This window comes from Bos grunniens, chromosome 20 (genome assembly GCF_055505025.1).
Source record: "Bos grunniens cultivar Pamir isolate PY7600 chromosome 20, Bosgru_T2T1.0, whole genome shotgun sequence".
Classification (NCBI taxonomy): Eukaryota; Metazoa; Chordata; class Mammalia; order Artiodactyla; family Bovidae; genus Bos; species Bos grunniens.
In genome coordinates, this window is record NC_141184.1 from 71,987,366 (window position 1) to 72,015,335 (window position 27,970).

Sequence of the window (27,970 nt, forward strand, 5' to 3'; positions counted from 1 at the left end):
CGTGAGTGGCTCAGGACTGGGGTGGTGACCAATCAGGGCCCAGGGCCGGGCCTCACACTGGAATCAAGGGAAGAGGAGGGCTGGTTCTGCCGGAAGGGGTGAGGCCAGGTGAGGTCAGGCTACAGCTGTGGGAGGGGATTGAGGTCAGCCTGGGGCAGTTGGTGGCCTTCCTGCGCCCGTCAGGGTAGAGCCGCCGGCCTGAGAAGGAGGGCACTGCTGAGCCCAGGGGTTGAGAGCGCCAGTTCTTGCTGTGGTCCGGGAGCTGCCCTGAGGCCAGAGGGAGGCCGTCTGCCCGTGAGTCCTCTCCTGCTTGTCTGTCAGCTTGTTTGAACCACACTGGATTTTCTGTCCAGCTGGCTACGTGGAGACCCTGGAAATGCTCCTCTGTGAGTTTTGGCTGGCTTCAGGGAAGAAATGCCAGATGATACTGGGAGACTTCAGTTTAATCTGGATTCAGGTCATATCTCTTGAAAGTGAAGTGAAAGTCCCTCAGTCATGTCTAACTCTTGGCAACCCCATGGGCTATACAGTCCATGGAATTCTGCAGGCCAGAATACTGGAGTGGGTAGCCTTTCCCTTCTCCAGGGGATCTTCCCAGTCCAGGGATTGAACCCAGGTTTCCTGCAATGCAGGAATATTCTTTACCAGCTGAGCCCCAAGAGAAGTCCAAGAATACTGAAGTGGGTAGCCTGTCCCTTCTGTAGTGGATCAGCATGCCCAACCCAGGAATCAAACCAGGGTCTCCTCATGGCAGGAGGATTCATTACCAGCTGAGCTATCAGGGAAGCCCAGTATCTCTTAAGGCCAGCTATTCATTGATATCTCTTAAGGCCAGCTATTCATTGATATCTCTTAAGGCCAGATATTAATTGTAGGATTACCCTAATTAGTCTTCATGGGATTAAGCTGGCAACCTGCTAAGGTAGCAATTGATGTCCTTTATCTAGAGGACAAAACGGGGGCTCACAGAAGTGGGTAACACAGCTACAGCAAGGAAGTGTGTACCTAGACAAAACCCCCCGATCTTCTGTTAGAACTCAGGGAAGCCATGTGGTGTGGCTTGTCCATGTGACGGGGGCTAAGGCACCCAGCCCACACTGGATACTGTGGGGACCTGACTTGGTAACTGCCTTCTGGCAGCTCTGAGACTCACAAAAGCAATTTGCACTGAAGAGAGGAGGGACACCTCTCTTCATCCTCCCCACCGCACCCTCCGGGTACTCCCACACCCTGCCCCCTTTCTCTTTCTTTGTGAGGGAATAAGTGTCACGCTCATGTGACCACATTGGCTGTCCACTGTTCACGAGCTACCACCTGGAGCTGCTACCGGAGAGGCCAAGAGCCTTTGCCCCCGAGTACCTCTCTTTCCTTTGCACCGTGGGGGCCCTCCTCCACACCTGCACACCAGAGGCCGTTTCTGAGACATGCAGGGACCCTCCTTCAGTTTGCAACAGGTTGCATCCATCGCTGTCCTTTCAATGCTTCCCTTGACACTCAGCTCCTGAGCTCCTTTGTCTGCATTGCGGCCCACCTGGCTGCCACGGGAGGGACAGAGCTGACCATGAATCCAAAGCTCAGATCTGACAGGCAGCAATCTGTGTGTAAAGGGCCTGATTAATCATGCTGTAGAGGCTGTAGTGGGCTCTAGGGATCCGTAACCAGGGCTTGGGCCAAAGTGACTCCACAGCTGTTTTAATGCCTGGGGAGGGTTCTGGCTACAGTGGGGGTGGGGTGAGTCTCCTGAGGTTCTGAAGGCCCACTGTGCAGGTTCATGGCACACAGAGAAGAGAAGGCGGAGTCCTTTCCTGGAGCTGGTGGGCTGCGGGCACAGCCATGGATGACCAGGAGTCTGCATCTCACTAGGGGCCGAGGCTGGTGCTGAGGGAATCCTCAGTGAGGATTTTTTTCCTTAAAAGCCATCCTAAGTGACTTCAGCTCCATTGCTTTTTTGCCAAAAACCTACAATGATCTCAAGAGCTTTGTACACACCAAGGGTGGTGACTGGACATGGAGCCCAGCACAGACGGAAGTCAGTCCTGCCCTGAGTCCCACGGGCCAGCCACACCTTCCCCCTTCCATGGCCTGGCTTTCTTCTGCCAGGACCGGCAGAATGGTGGAAAGGCAAGTGTGGTCTCAAGCTGAGGGGCCCAGCCTGGGCTCCAAGCCCCTGAGCGTCCCCTTGGGACGTCTGGTGGACCTAGTTCCCCCTGCCGTGGGGCAACTCTCTCTCGGGGACTGTCGTGTTTCTTTGCTTTCTGTTGTGATGGGGCACTCCAGTTATCTCAGGGCGATTGGGAAGTCTGCTAGTGTTACATGCTCCCGCCTTAGATGGGAAAACATTATTGCTGCATTGACGCTGCTCACTCGATACTGGGTATCTGTTAAACACAAATGGCAAGGGGAACAGAGCAAAACAGAAAAAAAAATGGAGAGTTGCTGGGTTGCCTCAAGTCTCACCTGTGATTAAGAGTGTGTACAGCCTGCATGTGAACCCCGGTTCCCACACCTGCCAGCTACCAGGTGCCAAGCGCCGATTTTAGACCCCCAGCTTCACTAAGGAGTCATTGACAGATACAGTTTGTGTGTATTTCAAGTCTACATTGTGATGACTTGATGCCCATAGACGTCGTGGAATGATTGCCCCACATCCGCATCGCCTCACACGATTAACTCTGTGTGTGTGTGTGTGTGTGTGTGTGTGCCTTTTATGTTGTTCTTATAATCCATGAACACAATACAGATAGCTCTCCATTTTTTTAGATCTTATTTATCTTAGAAGTTTATAGTTTGCTGTATGTTTTGCACATGTTTAATTAGATAACTTGATATTTTTAGTGCCATTATAAATTCCTAATAGAGATAGAATTGACTTGTCTATATTCCCTTGGTAAATCCACTTACTTCAAATCCTTCTAATTGTATTTTTTTTTGTATACACAATTATGTCTGCAAATAAGTTCTTTTTTTTCCCCTTTGCAACTGTGATAACCCTTTCCTTTTTCTTGACTTATTGTACGGACTAGGATCTCCAGTACAGTGGTGAACAGAAGTAGTGAGAATAAGTATCCTTGTCTCTGTCCAATTATCAGAGGAAAAGCTTTCACTATTTCACCATCACACAGGATATTAGCTTTTTTGTAGATATTTTTATCAAAATATGTAAATTCTTCTCTGTTAGTTTACTAAGCAGTTTTTTCTTAGTCATGAACTAAAATTATTACATTAAAAATTCTTAAGTTTATCTTCTGCAGATTTTGAAACAGGTGATTTTTCTTTTATGTGGTGATTTAACTTTTAAAAATTTTGTGATTCTAAAACAACCCCAACCTGATCTCAATGTATTCTCCTTCAGTTGGACTTTACTTGTTAGTGTTTTATTTAGGATTATTTCATCTATACTCAGAGTCTGTAATTTTACTTTCTTGTACTTCTTCCTTGTTGGTTTTAGTATCAAGGTTATGCTAGTCTTACAAAACAAGTTTGCAGAGTGTTCCTTGTTTACCCCGAGAATTCCTGTGAGACTACTGTTTTCTTCCCTAGATTTTTGGAAAAACTGATTGGCAAAACCAGTTGGTTTCATTGTGGGGAGGCTTTTAATTTCAGATGTAATTTTTTTCATGCAAATAAAATTTTCTCATATTGTATGTCTTCGTGGGTCTATTTCAGTAAAACATTTCCCCCCCTGCTAGGAATTTATTGAGATGAGCAGACTCTCCAGTTAGTAAGTGAACTGTGGTTCATAATATCTTTCTTATCTGCAAGATGTGTTGTCTCCCCTTTTAAAAACCCTCGATGCTGGTGATTTGTGCTTTGTCTCTTTTTCTTAATAAGTCTTTCTAGGGGTTTATCAGTTTTTATCATTCCTTTCAAAGTGCCAACTTTTGGCTTTCTTTTTAAAGAAACTTCATATTTGCTTTCTGTTTCCTTGTTTTCTGCTCTTTCTTTTTTTTTTTTTTCCATCTGCCTTGTGTTTCATTCGCTATGGTGTTTTTTCTGGTTTCTTGGGAGGGAGGCTTAATTGATTTTTAGCCTTCCTTCTTTTCCAGTGTACGTGTTTAAGGCTTTAAGTTACCCTCTAAACATAGTTCGCTGCATCCCACAGGTTTGAATAAGCCAGATTTTCATTATCTTTTATGGAAAAGTATTTTCTAATTTTCATTGTGTTTTTTAAAATTATTAATCAGGAAATTCTTCAAGCAGTATGTCATTTAACTTCCGAATGTTTGGGGAGGTTTTTCTAGTGACCCTTGTTTGATTTCCAGCTTAATTCCATGAAGAGCCCCGTTGTAGGCTTTTGGGGCTACTGTTATAAATCCCGTAGACTAGCTGATAAACAACAGAAAGTTGTTTCTTGTAGGCCTGGAGGCTGGGGAGTCCCAAGATCACCAGCAGGTGCCTCGTCTGGTGAGGCCTGTTTCCTGGTTCCTAGACTGCCTGCTGCTTCTCCCTGTTCTCGCAGCACAGGAGCCCATTCCCTCCTGGCCTGACCCCTCCCAGAGTGCCTGCCTCCTTGGATCATCACCACCTGCCGGATGAAGTTTGAGGGCCCATAAACCATCAGCCCATTGCAGTCGCTAAGTATACCCTGCATTATTTCAGTCCTTTGAAATAATTTGTGCTTTCCTAATGGCCCAATATATATTCTTTTTGTTATATGTTCCTTTGGCTCTTGAAAATAATATGTATCAGTGGGATGCAATGTTCCATGTGTATCAGTCAGATCAGGCTTGTCACTCATGTAATTCCGATTCCAGTAGCCACATTGAGTAAAAGCAGAAGTAGGTGAAATTACCTGTAATATATTTTATTTTAGCACACATAAAATATCATTTCAGTGTGTAATCAACATGATAAAACCTAATGAAATAGTTCGCATTCTTTTTTTCATGCTCAGTCTTTAAAATCCAGTATGTGTTTTAGGCTTGCAGCGCATCTCATTGTAGAGCCAGCCATATTTCAGGTACTTCATGGCTGCAGATGACTACATACCAGGGGGCCCAGTTCCACGAGAGAGGTGTCTTTAATATCTCCCACTGGGATTATGAACTCGGCTGTTACTCCTTTTCTATTTCTGTCAGTTTTTATGTATTGATATTTTGAGGTTATGTTATTAGGTACATTCAAATTTAGAATCCTCATCTTCTTGCTAGACTGAACTTGTGTCAGTATGAGATGCTCCTTTTTATCACTAGAAATGCTTCTTTCTTTAGAGACTATTTGACAGTGATGTTGCCACATCAGTTTTCTGTCCTTGTTGGCCTGGGTATCTTTTAGTTTCACCTGTCTAAAAGATATTCCATCTTAACATGTAGCTCTGTGAATAGTGTACAGTTTTCATTGGAATCAGTATGACACTTTATCTTTTAATGAGAGTGTTTGCTGTGTTTATAATGTTGATATTCAGTGTGTAGACACCATGTTGCTGTGTGTTTTCTGTTTGTCCCACCTAGTCTGTGTTCTTTGCTCTTGCCTTCTTTTAGAAGTTTGAAGTGTTTCTCTAGTTCTGTGCTCCTCTGTCAGGTTGTTAGGTGCATATTTGCAGACACAGCGTGTGTTTTACACTCAAGCCTAACTTAGTACTTTACTGCCTCCCTGACTCGACTGTTTCCTCCTTGTCACTGTTACACTTTGAACTGTTAGATATATATTTGGCGTTAACATCATTGTTTTGTAGAGTTAATATTTACCCTCACAGTTACCTCGTTGTTGGTCTCTACTTGTTTTTTATATTTCCGTCATAGACTACTTTTCTTTTTCCCAAAGCACTGCCTGAATATTTTTTTAGTTCATGTGTGTGGGTGATGAATTGTCTCATTTCCCTTTGCCCTCAAAGTCTCTATTTTGCTTTCACATTCGAAGAGTATTTTTGTTGAGTATAGAATTCCAGGTTGGTGGTTATTTGTTTTTCAGCATTTTACAGATGCCAGTCCATTATCTTCTGACTTCCTTGTTCTTGGAAAGTCAGCTCTCAGTGTTGCTGTGCCACTAAAAGCCACACCTTTTTCCTCTGAGCGCTTGAACATGCTGTTCTTGCCTTAGGCACCTGCAGAGCTGCTGAAACCAATGTGTGGTTTCATTTTTGAGTCAGTGGTCTGATTCTTGAACCAACTCTTGCCACTGTCCCTGTCAGCCAGTTCAGTCGCTCCGTATCTGCCCCGTTGCGACCCCATGGACTGCAGCACACCAGGCTTCTCTGTCCATCACCAACTCCCCGAGCTCGCTCAGGCTCATGACCATCGAGTCATTGATGCCATCCAACCATCTCATCCTCTGTCGTCCCCTTCTCCTCCTGCCTTCAGTCTTCCCCAGCATCAGGTTCTTTTCCAATGAGTCAGTCCTTCGCAGCAGGTGGCCAAAATATTGGAGCTTCGGCATCACTCTTTGCAGTGAATGTTCAGGTCTGATTTGCTTTAGGAGTGACTTGTTGGATCTCCTGGCAGTCCACAGGTCTCTCAAGAGTCTTCTCCAACTCCCCAGTTCAGAAGCATCGATTCTTTGGCGTTCAGCCTTCTTCATGGGGCAACTCTCACATCCATACATGACTACTGGAACAACCATAGCTTTGACTAAATGACCTTTGTCGGCAAAATAATGTCTCTGCTTTTTAATATGCCGTCTAGGTTTGGCATAGCTTTCCTTCCAAGGAGCAAGCATCTTCTAATTTCACTGTCTACAGTAATTATGGAGCCCAAAAAATAAAGTCTGTCACTGTTTCCATTGTTGCCCCATTTATTTGCCACGTAGTGCTGGGGCCGGATACCATGATCTTCATTTTTTGGAATGTTGAGTTTTGCCAGCTTTTTTACTCTCCTCTTTCACTTTCATCAAGAGGCTCTTTCGTTTCAACCCCTGGAGGCATTTCTTATTCCCCTTTCTCTTTTCTCCACCATGAGGGTCCCCATTTATACTTTTTAACAACGTAGTTTAACATGGGGCTCCTTCAGTATATTCTATCCTTTTTTTCTCTCTTATATATATTTTTACCTGACCCATCCTTCAGTTCACTGATCATCTCTTCAGCTATGTCCAATTTGATGTTAAGGCCAGAGACTGAGTTCTTAAATTCAGTCACTGTTATTGTAAAGTTCGAGAGTCAGTTTTGATTCTCAGAAAGTTTTCCTTTCGTCAAGTGTATTTTTCAACAGGTGACATTTGCATCTAATACCTCTAGCATACCTCTGATATGCTGATATACATCTGATACCTCTGGATCTGGTTCAGTTTTTTTTTTTTTTTCTCTTGGTCCTGTTTGTTGTTACACCCTCTTTTGCTTTTTTGATTGCATGTTGGACATTATGTTTGGAAAACCCTAGAGGTTCTGAGTGATGCTGTCTTCTCCAGAGTCTCCTCTGACACAGACCTCCAGTGGGGACAGAGCTGTCTGTTCACTCAGGGCCTGAGGGACTTGAGGCTGGGGGTTCCTTGTAAGCTCAGTTTCAGCAGCCTTCACCCACCTTTCCCCCCGAGCCCAGGGAGGAGCTTTCCAGCGTCTCCATCTGGAAGCCTGGGCTGCCTCCCAGGGCCGCCCTCTTCTCAGCAGGTCCTGAAGCCCACCATCTGTCTCCTGAGCACCACGAGGTGACAGATAGTGCTCAACCAGTTCGGGCAGAGTGTTGGGTACATTTTCTGATATCCGAACTGATTCTCTAGGCCTGCACACAAATTTTTGTCTTCCCAGCCCAAGGAACCATCCAGAGCTGTGTTATCCAGTCCCCTCTGCTTGACTTTTTCCCTGCCTTTTCTTCGCAGAGTCGGCTTTGTTCAGATGGCCCAAGGGAAGGAGCGGGCCTCTCAGTCTTCAGTTCCCTCACTGGGCTTCCCTTTTGTTTGAAATCTTGGATTGTGGCTGCCTAAGGACCTCTTTTTAAACTGTATTTAGCTTTTCTAGTTCTCGGTAGGCTGACCTACAAGCTGCTTGCATCTGTCACTGGATGTGGGGACACCCTGGGTGTAGTCTGTCATCTGAAGCCACATGCAACAGTCACAGTACTTGTATTGATCAACTTTGATACTGGGGAAAACAAGAACCAGGTGTCCTTGCTTAGTACCCACGGTTGTGTTTCTGGTCAGAATCCCCAGCTTGCCCAGGCTGTTTCAGTGCCACGTGAACTTGGGAAGGAGGTGGAGCAAGCAGCCGACGTGGCCTGGAGACAGAGGAGCCGGTCTCCCCTCTTCCCTTGCCCCTGCCGGCCCAGGGCAGGCCTTGCGACGACGGGCTGCTGGTGGTGGAGGCCAAGGCTGAGGAGGGAGGGGTTACGTGACCTGTATTCTGTGACATGGTCACATGTGGGTTTTCTTTTTCAGTTTGAAAAAATGACTGCTTTTAGTTTTCCCTCCAGTTTTACTTTAAGGTGGAAAATGAAGATTTTATTCTTAAAGTTGAACACAGTGATTTTACAGTCTTTTTGAAAGCAACAGTTGAGGTTTTAAAAACACATCTCAGAGAACTCCAGTAGATAAAGCCAAAAAAAGAGAACGTGTTCAGGGTGAACTGTGGGCAGGACCCCAAACTGTACTCTGTCTCTCCCAGAGTGTGTAATTGGTGAGATGGGTGGATATAGGACCCCAAGCACCCTGGGGACTGAGGCCCTCAAGTGACAGCAGAGGTCCAGGCTGAGCCAGGAGCAAGTGGCCTGTGCCCTGGCAAGTGGAGAGCCGCAAGGGTGGGAGTGGGGCCAGGAGAGGGGTGGGAGACTCGGGGGCGGAGGGTGGGGCAGCACCTGGTGGCGTCTGCGAGGCACTGGCTGTCACGGCTCGAGGCAGGGACATCCCTGAACCTCCACCTTGCAGCCCCCACGGAGCAGAGTCATCTGACAGCCCAGGGTTGAAGTTAAAAGGATGAGTTCACAGCAGGTTGAATGAACCCCTGTACCCACTGTGGGTTCATTTTAAGTACCTGGAGCGAGGTTGGTCAAGCCCTTGCTGAGCTTGAGTGAGGGAGTCAGTCAGGGAGGACTGAGCTCAGGGTGAGAGTGAGGGGCAGCTAGCGTGGTGAGTCCTCCTCAGCCGGGTGGATTCTGGGGATGCCCTTGAGTTCATGGGTGCCCTTTCAGTAGCCTCACTGGAGGCTTGTTTGGGGCTTAAAGGGGTGCAGAAGCCCACTTAGAAGACGTGCTCATTCCCAGGGGTGGTGGTTTCTGAAAGAGTTTATACTGGTCGGTTCGACTGTGACCCAGTACCTTGCAGGGTCGTGTTTGACAGGGGGCCTGAGCCATGGGCACGGCCTTCCTTCTCCCGCACCCCACACTCACCTGTCATCTTTTTGGCAGCCCGTCCCCCCTCTCTGTACCCTTGACGGTGGGCCTGAGCCCAGCCCCCCTGTTACGACAGAGCCCCTTGTGACTGAGTGGGTTCCGGTTCTGGGCTCCTGGGAGACGTGCTGGAGGCAGAGCCTTCGTGCCATTTCTCCTTGAGACAGTGGTGCTATTGGTCATAGTGTGAGAGCAGTGGTCATAGTGTGGGAGTGGTGTGTGTGAGAGCAGTGTGTGTGAGAGCGGTGGTCATAGTGTGAATAGCAGTGTTTGTAGTGTGAGATTGGTGGTTATAGCTCAGGAGCGGAGGTATCCTACCGTGAAACAGCAGTTGCCCCCGAGTGGGGGGCTGCCCCCATCCGCGAGGATGGGTTGCAGAAGGGCCCGGCTGTGGGCGCTTTTTCAGTGCTGCAACCACAAGGCAAAGGCCAAGACAAGGAAGAACTTGGCCTCGGCCCAAGTCCTGTAAGGAGAGTGGCCTGAGGTGATGTCAGGATGCATTTAACAGGAGGCTTCCTGTGTGCTGTTTTGGATCTGTCAGGAATTCTCTGCTCCTTATTAATTCCTGAATACTCAGGAATTAAGAGGAGAGGCAAGCCTCTCCTGCTGGCCGAAGAATCCAGGCATTTCCTTCATTAATTTTTCTATATAGTGATAAGTACCCTCTTCCTTCTTGTGAACCATACGGTAAAAGTGACTGTTTACAACTCTCTCTCTCTTTAATATGGTTCGCCTATGTTTTGTAAGTCTGGAATTTTAATCTTTATCTTTGCTGAGAATAACTACCTTGTAAGACAGTATGTATTTCCACACCATGTTGATTAAAACACCTTTGTTCCATCAGAGCTCTGGTCCCCGTGTCTTTCTCTCTCTCTCTCTCTATCTCTTTTTCAGGCTGATCCCTTGGAGCTCTGCAGAGGCTCTCTGAATTCACTTTCCTGCCTGGGCTTCTAAGACCCTCTCGAGAAGGCACTTTGCATGTTCACTCCATTGAGAGGGCACCTGAGGCCTCTGTGAACAGAGCAAGCCCTGTGTCGGGGGCTTTATTGGCTTTCTGCATAAGCCAAGGAATATCAGCCTCTTTCTGTCCCTTACCTTCTTGTCGTCAACTCCGGACCACCAAGTTCCGGTCCATTAAAGGACCTCAACAAGTGGCACCCAGAACAGGGACTTGGTGCACGTAGGCAGATTCTTGGACGGAGTGACCCCAGGGCCTATTGAGGCCGGTAAGTACTAAGACATGGGTAAAAAGGCTGGAAAGCCCCATCACTTTTCTACTTTAATTCATCACTTATTTAAAGTTCAGGGATCTAACGAAATGCATGCTGATTTTTTAGCTAGATTAGAAACTGCTATTTCCCGTAGTGTATTTGGAGAAGCCAAAAGGCAACTAGAGAAATTATTTGCTTTACAACTCTCTCTCTCTTTAATATGGATTGCCTATGTTTTGTAAGTCTGGAATTTTAATCTTTATCTTTGCTGAGAATAACTACCTTGTAAGACAGTATATATGCCCACACCATGTTGATTAAAACACCTTTAATTACTTGCAAATTACCTGCATTATGTGATAATGCAAATCAGGGATGTCAAAAAGCTATGGCTCCAATTCGTGAGAAAGGGACTATTGATTATTTGAAGGCTTGTCGCAATCTAGGATTAGAAACTCAAAAGATGCAAATGGTCGCTGAAACAATAGCTGCTGCCTTAAGAAAGGGAAATAAAGGATGCTTTACATGTGGAAATAAGAACCATTTGAAAAGGGACAGCCCTAAGAAAGCTTAAAAAAAAAAAGAAAAGAAAAATATATAAAGATAAAAGACCTCCAAAAATCTGCCCTCGCTACAGTAGAGGAATGCATTGGGCAAAAGATTGTAAGTCTAAATCTGACATTGAAAGGAAACCTATTCCAGAAAACTGCAAGCAGGGACCCCCCAGGTCCCCTTCAGCAAAAACCTGAGACAAATTCCATCTTTTACCTGAAACCCTCAACATCTGGCAGTGCTGCCATCGATATACCAGCTTTGGTTTTAGATACTATGAAGTTAATGAGCTCTATTTAAATTCAAATTCACATGAACTGAAAAATATTAAATATATATAATTATTTACATATGAGTATAATTTAAATATAATTGTTTGCTAATCTAATTAAGACATGTCTTAAATCATCAACATTATATAATACTTTTATTATGCCTAGGTTTAAGGTAAACTAAATTTGTCAAAAAGGTAACTCTTTATATATATATATATATATATATATATATATATATATGAGATATATATATATATATATGAGATAAAAACTTTTGGATAAACTATTAAAAGTTATTATATTTTTAATAGAATAATCTATTATTGTAATCTGTTATTATAATCTAAAATAGTCTCTTAGGATTGGAATAACTTAAATTTCTAGAGTTCTACTAAACTAAATAATAAAAGTTTATTAAATAGCTAGGTCATTTCCAAATAAAATAAGATTTTAAAACATTAATTACTAAACATTAAATTCCTCTTACAAAAAGTTTTTCTTACAGAAAGACTAAAGAGATTTTAAACTATTAATAAATATATTTTATAATGTATAATATATTGATATATATAAATATAAATATATATTTATATGTAATAAATATATTCACCAATCTATAAAATGCTAATGTACAAGACACTTCATAGTTGCTAAGGAAAAGTGAGATATATGCTTTTAATAAAAAGATATAAGATATGACATACTCAGATATACATTCCACATTTTCCCTGGGGGCCCCTCCTCATTTAACAAACAATACAATTATTAAAATAACTTGGAAGAATGACGAGCCTATTTGGACAGAGCAGTGGCCCCTCACGAAAGAGAAATTACAGGCAGCTAAGGAACTTATAGATGCACAACTAGAATTAAAACATATTGAAGAGTCTTGTTCTCCTTGGAACTCTGCTATCTTTGTCATAAAAAAAAAAAAAAAAAAAAAAAAACCTAACAAATGGCGTCTCCTAACAGACCTTAGAAAAGTTAGTGCATCTGTGAAACCTATGGGTGCATTGCAACCAGGACAAGATTGCTTTTTTAATAAACCTTTACACCCTTTAGACCAATAGAGATTCGCTTTCTCTCTCTCTTATCCTAATCATATTAGACCTCATAAACGGTACCAATAGACTGTACTGCCACAAGAGATGATGAATTCTCCCACCATGTGTCAGTACTACGTAGCCAAAACCCTTGAGCCTGTGAGAAAGCAATTTCCTAACTTTCTCGTTATTCAGTATATGGATGATATATTGTTTTCGGCTCCATCTATCTTAAACACTGAACACATGTTTGATATAGCTCAACTATGCTTTAAAAACTCTAGATGAATCATTGCCCCTGAAAAAATTCAAACCTCTACACCATACTATTACTTGGGGTTCGTTGTTAATAGGCAACGCATTACTCCCCAACTAACTCAGATCCGTGCTGATAAATTATCAACCGTAAATGATTTTCAAAAGCTCTTAGGGGATATTAATTGGATTAGACCTTCTTTAGGCATTGCTAATTATCAACTGAATAGTCTATTTAGTACTTTAAAAGGAGATCCTGATTTAAATAGCCCTTGTTCACTTTCTCAAGAGGCACGAGAAGAACTCTGTTTGGTGCAAAATAAATTAGAAAAACAATTTCGTACTCGCATCAAAATAGATTTACCTCTAGAATTGTTTATACTCCCCTCTCATTCTCCCACAGGACTTATTGCCCAACAAGAAGACCCAGTAAAATGGATCTATATCCGTTTTATGGAAATAAAGTCACTTACACCCAACCTTGATTTAATTGCTCTAATCGTTATCAATGGAAGAATTAGGACTAAAACTCTAATTGGCTCCGATCCTCATAAAATTGTAATACCTATCAATAAATACGTATTACAGGTATTCCTTATAATCCACAGACACAAGACATAGTCAAAATAAACACATCACACACTAAAGTTACAAATAAAAAAAATTAAAAAGGGGAATACACAGGTACACTACTGTCTTCCTTATCTAAAGCAGACTTTACTAGCTTCTAACATATTTTCTAAACCTATAACTATTGTTACTACAGCTTTATTTGTTTTAAATTTTTTAACCTCTTCTTAAGATTCAACCCAAGGGGGCCCCCGGCATTCAAAATGGAGATGAAATAAGAACCCCAGGAAGAAGAAATTCCAATACGGGCCATGTCTGCTCCAAAGATCTCCAGAAAGCACCGCCTTCGACGGCATCACCCCGATGATCTCCTCACTTGGAGACAAATAAAAGCCCTACTAATCAAGCTGAAAATTTGGTCTCTCAACAGGGGTTGCCTCCGAGTCCTGAGTACATTCTCCCGGCAATGCTCAGTCTTTTGGCCTGTACCTCCCCCTGCTCAAGCTCAGACTAACACCCAACCCCCCTCTATTGCAGGTGGTCGAATGGACGGAGAGAGGACCAATCATTTCAACTAATGACTCTATACATATGCTTTCTCCCTAGTACATGAAAGGGCCTTCATACCCTGGGCAGGAAAGAAAACTAATTAATATTTCTTTAGGCTATGAAGTCCTTCCCTTGTGCACGGGCCCAGCAAAATTGTGCATAAACGTCAGCCGACAAATTTGGGCTGACAAATTTGGGCTTTCATCCTACCTCCAAAAGAAGACTTTCAGACACTGCTTGGATTATTTACTGCCCTTTCGTTGTCTGTAAACCATGTTTATACTACTGAAACTTTCGGGAAAGAGTTAGGGAAAGAACAAAGAACTTTGTGCAAAGGGTTTACTTATAAAAACTTTACTTATACTCCCATTCCTTGGGACAAATGTCAAACCAATCAAGAAAATCAATGTTTGTGGCTAATCATACAATTGTTGCTTGGGGACCCCATGGTATGTGGTTATCTGACTGCTCAGATGATATTAACAACACTGTGTGTGATATGGAAGGTCACTGACACTATGATGGAACATTACTATGACAAACGACTTCTTGAGTGACTTGACCATGGATTAGCCCCACCTCCTCCTAAGATCGTCCTCCATAAACAGAGTGGGCCTGAACAATGGGCCATTTGGAAACTTGCTGCAAGCATCAGAGCACAGAACAACTTGGAACTTGGACCGGACATTTCATAGGGACCAGTCGTCACAATAACTATTTCTTTCGCTACAGTCAGTCATATTTTATACAGGCCTGTGTCCCACTTCCTTTTGTTATAGCCATAGAAAATTTACAATTTAATAAGACTTTTACATTCTGTAACTTGTATTAATTGCAAACTATATACTTGTATTAACACCTCTATTTCTTTAAGCTTTTTGTGTTATTCCTGTTCACGTCAATCACAGTGCCTACAACTGGGAACAAATCAAATTTCATTTAATAAATATACGTGATAATGCCTCTCTGAATGTACAACTACTATAAAAGAAAATCTTTAAAACTTTTTTCTAAAAATCTGCCCTCTTCCCCTAATTTGGAAACTTTAGCTGAACAAATTACCTGGGCTAGACCCACGAGGATGGTTTCAAAGTATTACCCACAGTATCGGGTCTGGAACTGTAGCTTTGGTGATTGTCTTGATAATTTTATTTGTTGTTTACCGTCACCTTTCTATAAGGTTGGTTAATACTAACCAAATTCATTTGGTCAAGACCTTTTTTTTACAAATATAATAAAATAGAGGGAATTGTCAGGAAGCATTTAACAAGAGGCTTCCTGTGTGCTGTTTTGGATCTGTCAGGAATTCTCTGCTCCTTATTAATTCCTGAAGAGGAGAGGCAAGCCTCTCCCACGGGCTGAAGAATCCAGGCATTTCCTTCATTAGTTTTTCTATACAGTGATAAGTACCCTCTTCCTTCCTGTGAACCATACGGTAAAAGTGATCGTATACAACTCTCTTTCCCTTTAATATGGATCACCTATGTTTTGTAAGTCTGGAATTTTAATCTTTATCTTTGCTGAGAATAACTACCTTGTAAGACAGTATATATTTCCACACCATGTTGATTAAAACACCTTTGCTCCATCAGAGCTCTGGTCCCCATGTATTTCTCTCTCTCTCTCTCTCTCTCTCTCTCTCTCTTTCAGGGTGATCTCTTGGAGCGCAGAGGCTCTCTGAGTTCACTTTCCTACCCGGGCTTCTAAGACCCTCTCGAGAAGGTGCTCTCCGTCTTCACTCCATCGAGAGGGCACCTGAGGCCTCCGTGAACAGAGCAAGTCCCATGTCGGGGGCTTTATTGGCTTTCTGCATAAATCAAGGAATATCAGCCTTTTTCTCTCCTTTACCTTCTCATCATCGACTCTAGACCACCAGGTTCCAGTCCATTAAAAGACTTCAACAAGGTGAGAGCAGCCAGGGACTACGCCCGTCGGATTGGCCCTCACCCAGTGAAGCGTTGGGGTTGTGTTTCATTTTGTTAGCATAGTTGTGGGCCCTGCTGGCCAGGGCATTTTGGCCTTAGTGGGCAGGATCGACCCCAGCAGTTTACCTTGTAAGAGGTTGTGCAGGTGCTGCATAGAGGATGGGCGGGGGCCCCACAAGAAGGGAAACACTGGCTGGAGGAGTCACGGGGGCATGTGGACTGAGCTATCAAGTCAGTCCTTGAAGCAGAAAGGCTAAGCCCCTTAACGTCTCCCTTCTTCCAAGGAAAGAATACACTGGCTGGAAGAGTCTCTGGGGCATGAGGATCGAGCTAGAGAGTCAGTCCTTGAAGCAGGAAGGCTAAGCCCGTTAATGTCTCCCATCTTACAAACCACGGACCAATGTGTCCAGTATTTTAATGACGGGTACCTACTGCTTACGTGTATGACATACACCCTCATAGCTTCACATGTCTACTACATGCCTCTTACAAGTGCTGGGCACTGTTCTGGGTGCTGGACACTCAGTATGTAGTAGGGGATATGTAGTCCAGGATCTTTCTATTTCTGCAAAGAAAAATAGAAGAACAAAAGACTCCGTGTGGTTCAGCTTGAGCAAGTTCACCACGTGGACGGCCCTGCATGCATGTAAATTGTGGTAAAATACATATAACATAAATTTAACATTTTAACCAGTTGACTGAATGACTGGGTGGCTTCAGTGGAGTCAGGCTAACAGATGGCCTTGGGGTGCCATCCACCTTTGTCCCAGAGGAACACTCCAAATCTTGGTGGCCTTGTAGACCTTCCCTTTATTCTTCACTCTCCCCAGTGGCTCTAGGTCATTGGTCTGTGTGTCATTTAAGAATCTCTTTATCCACTTTGTTGTTAGGTTTATGTTTTGGAAAGCTTCTCAGACGTCCCTGGGACTTGAGAAGGCAGGCTTGGATTCTGGGTTCTCCCCTGCCACGTGCCTGCCAGGTCGAGGTGGAGGCCAAAGGCCAGTCTGAGTTGTGGTGGTCTATGTGGTCTTGGGGTCAGTGGACCCCCTCTTCTCTGGAAGGGCAAGGAGATCCTTTGTGTGAAGCCTGGAGAGACTTGACAGGGTCAGTCTTCACAGTCTCTCTCTCTTTTTAATTTATATTTGCATTTAGTTTCCCCTTTAACTGTTTTCTAGGAGTTTCCAACTCCTAGTGTAGAACTCAAAATATGCAGGGAGCAGCTTCTTAAAAGAGAAGAGGAAATTGCTGAACTGAAAGCAGAAAGAAGCAACACCAGGGTCAGTAGGGGGATTCTCATGTGTTGACATTTGCCCCACGTGGGTCACCGCTAGCCTCCGTGTTGCTGTCTTTAAACTCTGTCTGATTTTCAAGTCATTTTTCACATCTTCCCACTGAGCAGACCAGGGTGGATCAGTTCGGGGTTCTCATACCTTACTCCAAATTTATGATGAGAGCTAATGTAATTTTAGTACCTTTGAGAGGGGAGTTCTCAACTTACATTTTTGTCCACGCTACACTTTGTGTGGGATCTTAGTTCCCCAATCAGGGATTAAAACCCATGACCCCTGCAGAAGGGTGGAGTCTTAACTACTGGGCCCCTGGGGAAGTCCACTCTTAACTTTAGACTGAACTGGCAGGATTCCAACGTGCCTTAGCATGTTTCCAGCTGTAGCGTGAGGCTGAAAGGAGTTATCGGCCCTGAAGTCAAGCATGAGGTTGAAAGTGCCCCTTTGGCCCTGCCCTGCAGCTGCTGTTGGAACACCTGGGGTTACTGGTTTCCCGGTACGTTCCATCCCTCTGGATTACAGTGGGCAAGTGGCAGGCACAGTCCCCAGCTAACATGACCAGTGAGGTGGAGGTGCTCAGGGCACTGAAATTGCTGTTTGAGCACCACAAGGCCCTGGACGAGAAGGTACCAGCCACCCATCCATCCTGGATTTGTACACTTAGTGCCTTGTTTTGACCTCACCGATTGCCTGGAAGTGCTGTGTTCCTTCCCTGTCAAAACAAGGCTAAGGCTTCCTTTCCCCCTTAGAGACCCTCCTACGGCTCTCTAAGCCACGAGTAAGACCTGACTAAGGAGATCGCACTCAGGAAGTCATAGAAAAGCAGTCACAGGAGGAGAGCCAGTTGAAGGAGTGCCTGGCAGCCCTCTCTTTCCACGTTACAGATCTGGAGGAAGACCTGGACACGGCCAGGAAGAACCTCCTCAAGTCCAAGGACATGAACACGAAACTGCAGTGGGACATCCGCGAAGTGAGTGATGGCGGTCCTGTCTGCCTGAGGTGGACTGTGGGTCCCTTCTTCTCCCGGTGATCTCAGCCTTGGGATGGCTGCGTGAGTAAGAGCAGAGCACTGGAGAGACCACAACTGGCTGCCTCCTCACCTCTGCGTTGAGGTCTCTGGGGTAGAAGAGGCCTGGTCCAGGCAGTCCGTTGGCAGTGGACCGACATGAGGGCAGCCCTGGCGCTGTGCTGCACCCTGGGTGTGGACTCCTCCTTTCCACAAGTTCTAGGGGGCCCATTGTGCTCCTTTTGTAAAAATTCATTCATCCATTCATTCATTAATTGGTGTATAGTGGCTTTACACTGCTATGTCAATTTCTGCTGTACAGCAAAGTGAATCAATCATCTATCTATCTATCTGTCTATCTGTCTGCCTCTCTTTTAGATTTCCTGCCCATTTACTTCACCACAGAGCACTGAGTAGACTTCCCTGTGCTGTACACTAGGTCCTTACTCATTGACTTTATGTGTAGTATCAGTACTGTATATATGTCAACCCCAGTCTCCCAGTTCATCCCCGCCTCCACCTGCCTGTTGAATGCTGAAATTTCCTTCTGATTCCCTCAGATGAGTCTGGCGACATCTGTGGAGCCCGTTCTCTCAGAGAGATGGGAGCATGCTGTGTGGGCTCTGCTGAGGCAGCTTGCCTGGCCATCTTCTCGAGTTTTCTGAGGTTCCGCTCCTTGAAGGGATGTGTGACAGTGATACAGTCAGACAAGTCGAGTGATGTTTGCTCACCCTCAGATCTTCAGGCCCGAAGAAATGTGGAATCATGATGTTTCTGGCGGTCGTGTCTGTGGGGGTCATGATTTATGAAAAACATTCCAGGGATGTGGTGCTGCTACGGGAATCGTCCCCACTGCCAGCCAGCCAGCCAGTCAGCCACCTTGTCCTTCTGGTGGGAAAGTGTTGCCCCGCACTGCCGGTGGGCACTGGCTGGTGATGAAGAGTCAGGCGGGGTTGTGCTGGCGTGGCTGTTGGGAGCGTTGCCCGGAGCTCAGTGAGCAGCTGAGGGGCCGTCCATCCGTTGGTGGGTGGTGGGCGGTGTCGGGTGCTCGCAGACCCTCCCAGAGCAGGGTCACTAACAACCGCCAGGGGGCGCCCTTCTGCCTGTGATCTTCTCCAGGCTTGGTTTCTCCTCCCCGCTGGCATCTCTGCTGTCCTTCCCCGGTTGGCCTCGTAGTCCGACCTTTTGTCTTCCAGAAGCTCTGCCACTAAGGAGGCTAAACGGTTCAAACTTCCTTCCCAGCTTAGGAAGGTAGAATGTGTGCCTCGCGCGTCCTGCTGCCTGCGCTGGCTTGCCACATGCAGTCCGAGGAGGGGGCGCAGTGGCGGCGGTTGCGGCGCCCAGGGCAGAGGGGAGCACGTCTTCTCTCACGAGCCGGTCACCAGCACCCTCCGTGAGCCACGCGTCACACACAAAACTGCACAGGCTGCGTGAGCAGGCATGCGGGCATGCCCCCCACGAACCTGGGGCCGGTGGTCCACACAGAGCATGGTCTGCTTGCCGCCCCTGCGGTCACAGCCCGCGTGCTGTCAGGACAGGGTCGTTGAGAGCGGAGCTGATGCTGTTCTTGGCGGACAGGCGGGAGAGAGTCATGGCAGCATGGAGAATAGGCTGTGCCAGATGGAGGCCCAACTGGAGGAGAACAAGGAGCTGCAGCGGGTGCCTGTGCTGACGGGGAGGCGGCGTCTGGGCAGGAGACACGGCTTGGGCAGGGGCCAGAGCTGCCTTTCTCCGCCGCTCCCTTCTCTGCCGCCGAGTGTGTGCATGTGTGGCCCCATCTGCTGATCCGGGCACCCACCTCCTCGGGAGCAGGGCCAGAGGTGGTCGCCCATAGGCGGTGGGCAGGAGCCAGGGCGTCCCCACGTTCAAAGAGGCTGCTTGTTGCTCTGACCAGCCAGTCTGGGAGCTGCTTGGGATACAGGTGGACCTCCCAACTGCCCCTCAGACAAACCTGAGGGTGCCAGCCCAGGGCCCATGAAACTGAAGGCATGGTGCCCAGGTGTGGAGCCTGCTTGCCTCGGATGTGGCGCTGGAGTCCCACATGCCAAACTGCTGGTCCATACACGGTGTATGTGTAGGATGGCTGCTCCTAGGCAGGACGAGAACCGTAGTTGCGCTGCGACAGAAGGTGCGTCAGGAAAGGGTGATGGTGGAGGCTCACATCACCGAGTCCTGAGAGAGGTTTCCTGGAAAGGTTGGCCACACGGCGATACAGACCATTCAGGAAATGGAGTGGGGATCCCAGGTCCAGCCTCACATGTTAGTACTGTCCCCACTATGCCTGTGTTCTTGGGCCTGGACTGCAGAGCCTCAAAGACGGGCTCCCAGGGGGCAGTGGTTCTGACTCCCATTGTGAGACCTGTGGTGAGGCGCCTTCCCGGCTTAGGCAGAGAGCTCAATATCTCCCGATCAGGGGTGCTCTTCCTTACTTTCAGAACTGCTGTTCAGAGGCTGTTGAGATCAGGATGCTGTTTATGACTAAGCCAATTCAAAGTCAACTTTTGTTTTGCTTTAAAAATCTTTGAATGCCGATGCCTTATTGTGGAAGCTGTGACAGGTTTTATTTCCTTGGGCTCAAAAATCACTGCAGACGGTGACTGCAGCCATGAGATTAAAAACTGCTTGCTCCTTGGAAAGCTATGACAAACATAGACAGCATATTGAAAAGTAGAGACATCACTTTGCTGACAAAGATCCATATAGTCAAAGCTATGGTTTTTCCAGTAGTCACGGATGGGTGTGAGAATTGGACCATAAAGAAGGCTGAGCCCTGAAGAACTGATGCTTTCGAATTGTGTTGCTGGAGAAGACTCTGTTCTAACAGAAAATAAACTGTTTTTAAATGTATTACAATGGAAAATTTCAAACATGCACAAAAGTGGATGGAGTAGTATAATAAATACCCATGACCCATCAATTAATCTCAGCAATTTTTAACACAAAGCCAATCTCAACTAGATCATTCTTCTCTCCATTTCTTTATACAGTAGATTCTAAAACAGCTTTTTAAACCTTGAAATTGAATTGATGCTCATTTTATAAAACACAGCCTTGCCAACTTTGTTATTACATTTAAAAAATGCTTGAGGTAATTATTTCCAGTTTTTTAATATGAATTTTCATATTGGAAAAGACCCTGATGCTGGGAAAGATTGAAGGCAGGAAGAGAGTGGATGACAGAGGATGAGATGGTTGGATGGCATCACCAACTCAATGGACATGAGTTTGAGCAGATGCTTAGCAGAAGTCAAGTTACATTTTCCTTATGCTAATCCACTGCTGTAACATGTATAGCATTTCTGGTTTTGAACACTGAATGTGTTTGCATTATAGTTGAATTTAGAGTGTGTGGCTGTTATGTGTGGTTCAGAATTCTGAGTAGTCCTTTCTGGGATCACCTGAAAGCTGAGACAAAGCGTGAGCCCTTCACGTGGACTGTGCTGTGCGTCAGAAAGATAATACGAGCCACCTACACAATCAAAAATTTCCTAAAACCCAATGGGCTCCTTGACATCCTTCTTTCACTGTGAGTCTTGAAATCTTCTGTGTGATTTCCACATCTAGTGTTGCACCAGCCTGTCTCACGTGCTCAGGGGCTGCACGAGGCAAGTGACTGCCATGGCCGAGAGCACAGAGCTTCCAGGTTGAGTCGAGTGACTTGGAAACTTGGCCCGTTTGACTTGTTTTACCCCATAAGGAAGTGAAGTGGGCTGTAGAGGAATGAATGTGAGGAATGCCCAGGAATGCAGGTGAGCTCCATGGAGACCGTTTAAAGCAACGAGAGGAGTGAGGGCAATAAAGTGAGTTGTGTCCCCCTGACCCGAACCCCCGCCTGAAGTCGAGCTTCTCTCTACAGACTTCATCGTTGTTAATGGCTTGCCATGTTTCCTCCAGAGAAACCTTTTCTGTGCCTGAGATGGAACTTCCTCCTCATTGTGGTTTATGGGTGAATATTGTTCTGAGTGTTTATATTTTCTAGGGACTCCTAGAGAACATTTTCTCAGAATTAAAATGTTCGGAGTGGATACCTACTCACATAACCTGTTCTGCACATTTTGGTGCAAGTCATTTTACATCAGGAAAGCAAGCGGTGCAGGCTGTGTCATTTGCTGTTTCATAGGACCAGCTGATTCTAAACCTGGAAACCCTGAGAGCTGAACTGGACCAGATGAGAGTGCGAGGGGCTCCCTTCCACTATGGGTAGGCTGCTCCCCCGGGCAGCTCCCCTCAGCGCTGTCGAGTGTGACAAGGGCCTGTCTGGTGTGTGGACAGTATGACTGGGTGTTGCTCATGGTCGCACCTCAAGGAGCCTGTAGCTTCGTGACCAGCGAGAGGGAAGAGACAAGCATCGTTCCTTAGGGTCAAACTTGGTACCATGGAGTGGTAGTCACAGTATTGACAACACTCAAAACCACAGGCAGAGATTTGGAAGTGTGGGGGCGACCAGTTGATATTTGGGTGTATTCATTTGAGGGGCCTGACAGACTGTGACACTGATGTTTCGGAAGAGTCGCAGAAGGTTAATGACCTGTAGTCTTTTTTACATGAATGGAGACTGAGACATGACTTGCCGTTGACTGTGGTGGGAGGAATCACCTGGCTTGTGAATGAGGCGAGCAGATTACTGAGCATCCTGATTTTTTCTTCCTCATTGTTCGAGGGGTGGTAATTCTTATTAAGTATTTAAATGTTTCTTTGGCTTCTTCACGGAAAAATGGTCACAAGTGAGAGACAAACTTTAGCAAAGGTCATTAAGTGCTTAACTGGTGACATTCATTCATCTGTAGGAAATCGACTACTGCTTGAAGCCTGACTTAGGAGACAGTTTGGAGCCCATACGCATATTTCTGTGTTTGTGTACTTAGGGGATCCTCACAGTCCAGGGCCCCAACCCAGCCTTCTTCTAGAGTAAGGGGATATCATTTGAGACAAAGGCAGAGCCAGAAACTGGCAGGTGGAGTCCGAAACCACAGTGGGTGGAGTTCAAGGAGAGCACGTGCCCTGCAATATGGATAGGGGACATGGCTGGACTTGCTGGTAGAGCTCCCCCAAGGTGAGAGGCTGGTGCTGTCAGAAGTGGGGAACCCCTGCTCCCGGGATGGACAAGGTGAGTGTGAGGCAGACTGTGTAGACAGTGGAGAAAGAGGAGGTGGACATGGCCTCCTGCTCTTGGGGGTTTTTGGGTAATGAGGAGGGCCCTGGTGCCAGGACCCGAGGCCTGGCATGGTTGGGGGGCTCAGATGGAGAAACCTGGGGCCTGGTCACCAGTCCCCTGTGTGTCAGTGAGTGTGAGAGACAAGAAGAGGAAGCAGCCGCGGGGCAGGAGGGCCCGCTGTGCTCTGAAGACAGTGGGCCACAGCGGCTGGTGCGAGGGAGGGGTGTCTCCAGGAGGCAGCTCTCGAGGGGTCACAGCAGTGACGTAGCAGCACAGGTGGGGCTTCGGAGTGGGGCTTGCGGGCACTGTGGGCTGGGTGGGGAGCACTATGCTGGCTCAGGAGAAAGGGAGTGGGGACTGAAAACCTGGCTCACAGGCAGGGCAGGCACAGCATATTTAGTGGGCCTCCCAGAGGAATTGGTCACCTTGTCTCTGAGACCTTCTCCGGGGGGGATAGAGCTTCGGGTGATGAGGGGGAAAGAGATGGAGGCTGCATCCCGCGAGGGGACTGGGAGGTGATGGTTGGGTGGCGACCCAACCCGGAGGCCTCTGTGGCCCTCAGAGGACCCTCGAGGGTCCGCAGTCCACAGTGGGACTGTGTCGTACCCCCTACCCAGTTCCCAAGTGTGTTCTGGCCCCAGGCCCTTGGGTGCAAGTGGGGCAGAGAAGGGAGCAGTTCTGTCAGGAGGGAGAGGAGACAGGAGGGAAGACAGGTGTGGCTCCGGGAGATTCCAGACTTCCATCTCCTATGCAACACAGTATTCCTTGCAAAACCGTCGAGCAGAGCAGCGGGTGACCCCGAGCAGGCTGAGCTGGTGGTCGGCCCTGGCCACTCTGCAGACGTATGGGGTGTCCTGTCCTCGGAGGAAGGTCCTGTCTCCCAGGTTTAGGGACTCCTGCACGTGAAGGCACCACCCTCTTCCCAGGGACAAGACTGAGCACAGCCCGGGCGGTCCTGCAGTGCAGGTGGCTCACAGTCAAGGCGGGGCCACCCTGCCTCTCAGCAGGCCCCTGCTGAGTGAGCTCCTGGCACCTGCAGGCCCAGGCCTTAGTGCTCAGGGCCTGAGCATCTGTGCTGGGCCTTGTTCAGCCCAGAGTCCAGTGACACGCTCGCCTTTGTTTTAATGGGAGACACCAGTGGTGCTCAGCTCCGAGGTGTGGGTCCGAGCCCTTTCTGCTGCGGGTTGTTTGAGACACCTTTAAAAACAATGAGAGCAGTGCAGACAGTGTTCCAGGCAGACTGGTGATTGTGATCCACAGACTTCCCGTGGGAGAGGGAGGTCAGAGCAGGCGTGGGCCGAAGGGGAGGTGGGGTGCCAAGGGGAAAGCAGAGCAGGTGCAGGCCCCGCCCTGGGACCTGAGAGTGGGCTCCAGAGGGACCCTGGATGCCCCAGCCTCAGACAGCCGATCCTGTCCTAGTCAGCTCCACACCCTCGCGTCAGCACTGCCTTCCCCACATATGGGAGTTTTCCAGCTGCTGGGGATGAGCCCTGAGTGTCTGTGGAGCAGCGGGTGGCCTGTTGCTGTTGGAGCCAGAGGGCAGTGCCCTCCCGGGGGCCCTTTTGCTGTGAAATTGCCAATCTTCCAAATGGACAGGCTCTGGCTCGACTGACAGAGTGAGCTCTCTTTTCTTCTAACAGCGCTGCTCTTTGCCGTGTGTTTCAGCTGACCCCACTTGGGCAGTGCTCTGGACCTCAGGTTCCCTGTGGCAGACTGGTCAGCAGACTACTCAGGAGATCGGGCAGTGCTACAATGCCCCCAGAAAGGCCAGCTGGCAGCGCTGCACGATGAGCTGTCAGAGGCAAGGACACAGCGGCCCTCTTCCCGTCCCTGGTGGGCACCTTGTGAGGCACCTGCCCCCTCACACTGTGGTCCTGAGGTGGGTTTGGAACAAAGCGCTGATAGGTCGCTTTATGTCTTCCCATTTTCCTTTTTCTGGCTAAGAGTTTACTTTTAAGGCATGCTTTTTTTTTTCTTAAAATAACCAATTTGGATAACTTGTGGCCTACTGTGAGCTCCAGCATGGTACTAATTAGCACAGTTTTGAAATCATCCTACGAGTAAATGGATACACATATCCATCAGCTTATAGTGAGAAGAATTCTCATTGGGAGTTTAAGTGCCTTTATCTTTTCACCTCATTCATGCCGTGTGTTTGTTCATACATGTCTGTGTTTTGAGCTTCCATATTCAGTGAGCAGTTAGTTTGGGCCAGACATGGTCAGAAGTAGGACTCCAGCAGTGAATTAAAAACCGTGTGTGTCCTTTATCCACTGCTATGTAACGAATCATTGCAAAGCTTAATGACTTCCTAGGGAGCAGCTCACAGTCCACAGTGCCTGTGCATTGTAGCAGGCGGGCCTGGTTCAGGGCCTCCTGAGGGCACAGACACAGGAAGGCCCCCCAGGGCTGGATGGCAGGCTTTCAGATTCACTTGGCTGCTGGGGACAGGCCCAGGTCCCTGCCGTGTGGCTTTCCCATATGGCCTGACTCTCCTCGGAACACCCTCTAAGAGTGAGAGCGTGGGGTTTAGCCCGGGGCCTTTTGCACCCTGATCCCGAGGCCGCACACCTTCACTTCTGTTTGCAAGAGTGAGCTGCACAGTCCTGCCTCGCTTAGGGGCTGAGCAGGAGTTGCCCCTTCTGCCGCTTGAAGGGAGGAGGAGGGAAGAATTTGTGGACCCCTTTTTAAACCCGCACAGCCTGTCGAACAGTAATGAGCAGGGAAAGGAGACCAGAGTGCCCGAGTTGTCCAAGGAGGAGGGGACGATTGTGTGTGAACAGGGTGGCCAGCAAGGTGACACCAGGAGGGTGACCTTGAACCAGAGACCCCGAGGCAGGAAGAGAAGTAGCCACTTGGAGATAGAAAAAAGGTCGTGTCAACCAGTGGGGACAAGGGAGAGAGCGGGCCGCATCAGGGAGGAGCCCGGGCTCAGGCCTCAGCAGCTTGAGGCCAGAGCCTGTTTCCTGAGGTGAGGAGGGCTGCCGGGACGGGGAGCTAAGAGCTGGGCCTCAGCCCTGTTGAGGTGGACAAGCCCATGGGGTGTCCCAGGGACTTGTGAGGAGAGCAGCTGAGTGTTCCGGCCTGCATCCGGGAGAGGACTCACTCAGCTCAGGGTGGACTTGGGGTCGTGGGCATACAGATGGCATTGAAAGCCACGAGCACAGTAAAGTCACCAGGTGGGTGCCCGTGGAGAGAGATGGGGTGCAAGGGTAGAGCTGTGGGGAACCCTGCATTCCAAGGTTGAGAAGGGGTGCAAGCGACAGGAATAACTGCAGGGAGGGCAGGGCCTGGATCCCAGGGAGAGACATGCTGGGGCGGGTGTGGGGGAGGGCAAAGAGGGGAGGGGGCTTGGTAACATGGGTTCTTCAAGCCCCCGGGGAGCTGCCCTGCAGGTTGGGGCACACCCACCGCCTGCTGGCAGAGAGCTAGGAACCGGGCGGGAGGGGACCATAGAGGCTGCTCCCAGGGAGCTTTCAGAGACCCACAGTGGGTGCTGCAGGGAGCCCTGGAGGAGGAATCTGCTGGTTCCCCTTGTGCTATTGGAAGGCGAGAGAAGGGAGAGGATTTGCTGACCGGGCTGATGGGGGTGAACCCATAGGCAGCTGGTTTGCTAGAGCGGAGCAGGAATGATGGCAGGTGGTCCTGGAGCCAGCGAAGGGGGTAGCCCAGGCCTGGGGTGGGGTTGTGATGAAGACAGGAGGCGAGGGCACTGGCCACAGGGGACAGGGAGCCAGCAAGCCAGCACCTCGAGGCTGCCCCTCAGTTCCTTTGAGGTCATGTTTGGGAAAGAAGGCAGGACCTGGGTGACAGTGTGGCAGGGGGGACGTTTTCAGAGAGAAGGGTGTGAGGTGTGAGAGCCGGAGGGCGGGACGGGGCCCCGTGGGCCCTCTCCCGTGTGTCTCTGATGACAGAGCCACACTTGTGGTGCGAGGGGCCGTCCCCCAGAACAGCCCGAGGGCCTGTGCCCAGAGAGGAGAGCCGCAGGGGGGCTGGCCCTCCTGTCTCCTGGCTGACCCTGCTCGCTCCTGTCTGTGGGTGTTCAGACCAGCCTGGGAAATGGAGGGCTGGAAGCCTGCGAGGATGGCACTCTCTGGTGAACTGGTACCAGAGGTGACCGCTGATAGGGACCCAGTGCCTGCCGAGCTGAAGGGTTCTTTTTTCTTATTTTCCTCCAGCCTGGCTGATGGAGGCATGGATGTATTTTTGTAATTTTCAGTTTCTGTCTCTGACTCCATCAGCCCACCCTTTTGAATAACCTCATAGAATGCCTGCTGTCCTGGGTGTCACCAGGCCATCTAGGAACTGGATTCTCCCCCTGCCCGTTTCTTCAGTCCTGCTCGATTAAGAGATGGCAGTGTCTCATGAACATGGCCCATTTATCCACAGTCAGGGTTTCCATGTAAAATTGGGTTCAGTTCCTGATAGACTTGAGCTGCCCTGAATGTTGCTGACGAGACGTGGTCCTCTCGTGCCCAGATGCAGACCCTGAAGGAGCAGAACTGGGAGCACGCGGAGCAAGCCAGCATGCTGGCCGACGTGGCCCAGGCATTTGAGAGTGACGAGGGCGTGTCTGACGACGAGGGCGACAGGGTCACCCTCTTTAGCTCGGCCACTCAGCTGTCGCCCAGCGGGCAGGCCAATGCCAAGACTCTGACTGTGATGCTTCAGGAGAAGCTGGACACCATCAATGAAGAGATTCAGTGGGTGATTGCGAACTCGGCTCCCCAGAAACTCGGTTTCTCTGAGGAGCTGTCTTCTAGGGACATCTGAGTGTTCCATAGCAAGAAACCTGACCTCAGGTCTGCTTCAAGAATTTTCAGTTTTTAGATTGCCCTTGCTTATAGAGCTCGGTCAGCCAGGGCGTTCTATCCACGGTGTGGTGTCAGCAC

General features: G+C 48.0%; 1 long non-coding RNA gene and 1 pseudogene across 4 annotated transcripts; both read left to right on the forward strand.

The window, feature by feature from the left end:
* Positions 1-59: 59 nt before the first annotated feature.
* On the forward strand, positions 60-15,299 carry LOC147350656 (uncharacterized). 4 transcript variants are annotated; one of them, XR_015149043.1, is made up of 3 exons: positions 83-294; positions 10,146-10,477; positions 13,390-15,299. It is a non-coding gene; the product is annotated as an uncharacterized LOC147350656 (long non-coding RNA). The 4 variants fall into 4 exon arrangements; XR_015149041.1 differs by having other exon boundaries at positions 97-386; XR_015149044.1 differs by having other exon boundaries at positions 97-386; positions 13,695-15,299.
* Positions 15,300-27,450: 12,151 nt separating this feature from the next.
* On the forward strand, positions 27,451-27,970 carry LOC147350657 (liprin-alpha-1 pseudogene; annotated as a pseudogene).